Source organism: Nelumbo lutea, chromosome 3 (assembly GCF_056320005.1).
Source record: "Nelumbo lutea isolate HS-2025 chromosome 3, American lotus-T2T, whole genome shotgun sequence".
NCBI lineage: Eukaryota > Viridiplantae > Streptophyta > Magnoliopsida > Proteales > Nelumbonaceae > Nelumbo > Nelumbo lutea.
The window spans coordinates 78376350-78378336 of NC_142686.1; the positions used below are offsets into that span (position 1 = coordinate 78376350).

General features: G+C 37.5%; 1 non-coding gene across 1 annotated transcript; it reads right to left on the bottom strand.

Annotated features, from left to right (window-relative positions):
* Positions 1-409: 409 nt before the first annotated feature.
* On the bottom strand, positions 410-516 carry LOC148865901 (small nucleolar RNA R71). Its single transcript, XR_016112102.1, has one exon. It is a non-coding gene; the product is annotated as a small nucleolar RNA R71 (small nucleolar RNA).
* Positions 517-1987: the final 1471 nt, after the last annotated feature.

A 1987-nucleotide genomic window follows, 5' to 3' on the forward strand; every position in this document is an offset into this window, starting at 1 on the left:
CAAACCAACAATAGAGTTGGAAGGAGAGATGGCAGAAGGGAATCGCACCCTATTGGATTATGCTTGTCCAAACATTGATGGGGCGACATCCAGCATTTGCAAGCCCACCATTCATGCCAACAACTTTGAAATCAAGCCTGCAATAATTCAAATGATCCAAACAAGCATTCAGTTTAATGGGTTACCAAGTGATGACCTTAATACACACATTGTTAACTTCTTGGAAATATGTGATACTTTTAAACATAATGGAGTTAGTGATGATGCTATTAGGCTTAGATTATTTCCTTTTTCATTGTGTGATAGAGCTAAAGATTAGCTTAACTCACTCCCTACAAGAAGTATTACCACTTGGAATGATCTAACCCAAAAATTTTTGGCTAAATATTTCTCACCCTCTAAAATAGCAAAGTTAATAAATGATATTACTACTTTTGCTCAATTTGAGAGGGAATCCTTGTATAAAGCATGGGAATGATTCAAGGAGATGCTTAGGAAGTGTCTTCACCATGGGATACCAACTTGGTGTCAAATCCAAACTTTTTATAATGGTATTACCCCCTCTAACCGATCCATTATTGATGCAGCCGCAGGTAGCACGATCATGAGAAAAACACCGGAGGAAGCTTATGACCTATTAGAGGAGATGGTGTCGAACAGCTACCAATGGAGCAATGACTGAACCAATCAGAGGGGAGTACACCACATCGATTCCCTTGCAGCCATATCTGCGCAACTTGCTAATCTGAATAAGAAACTTGACACTTTTAATGTTGCAGCCATTAATGCATCGTCTAGTATCTCATGTGATTTATGTGGTCAAATAGGACATACTAATTCTGATTGTCAATTAAATAGTCCTTTTATTTCCCATGAGAATTTTAATTTTATCTCTCATGCTAGTAGGTCAAACTTCAACCCATAATCAAATACATACAACCCAGGGTGGAGAAATCATCCAAACTTTTCATGGAGCAACAATCAACCAAAGACACCCATGGGATTCAAACAACAGCTGCCTCCATAAGAAAAAAAGAGTAATCTGGAAGAAATGATCTCTAAGTTCATTAATGCTACTGAAGCAAGGTTTCAAGAACAAGATAATAGGTTCTTAAGCCATGAAACATCGATTAGAAACTTAGAAGTTCAAGTGGGGCAGATTGTAAATCTGTTGTCAGAAAGAAAAGAGGGACAACTACCCAGCAACATGGAGAAGAATCCCAGAGAGCAAGTAAACGCCATAACATTAAGAAGTGGGAAGACAGTTGGCGAAATCCAGAAAGATGATAAGATGATGTGGCCGATTTGCAAAAGGAGATTGAAGGGAGTACACCTAAACTGAATTTAGATGCTATTAAACTCCCTATCCCCTACCCTGGAAGAATTTTGAAAGCTAACTTGGATAGACAATTTGAGAAATTTTTAGAAGTTTTCAAAAAAATACATATTAACCTCCCCCTTCTTGATGTATTGTCACAGATGCCGAAATATGCCAAATTCCTAAAGGAGGTGATGTCGAAAAAAAGGAAATGGGAGGACGATAAGATGGTGAAGTTAAACGAAGAGTGCTCAGCCATTCTTCAAAAGAAATTGCCCCAAAAGCTTAAGGATCTAGGGAGTTTTTCTATACCTTGCACCATAGGGAATACTGAATTTGAAAAAGATTTATGTGATTTAGGTGCCAGTATAAATTTAATGCCTTATTCTATTTTTGAAAAACTTGGACTGCATGAACTAACATCTACAACTATTATCCTGCAATTAGTTGATCGAAGCATTAAATATCCTAGGGGAACAGTAGAAGATGTTTTAGTCAAAGTGGGTAGTTTCATCATTCTTGCTGATTTCATTGTATTGGATATGGAGGAAGATAAGACAATGCCGTTGATCCTTGGAGACCCTTTCTTGCCACGAGTAATGCATTAATTGATGTGAAAGAAGGTCTACTTACTCTTAGAATCAATGGTGAAGGGTGCTTAATGTATTT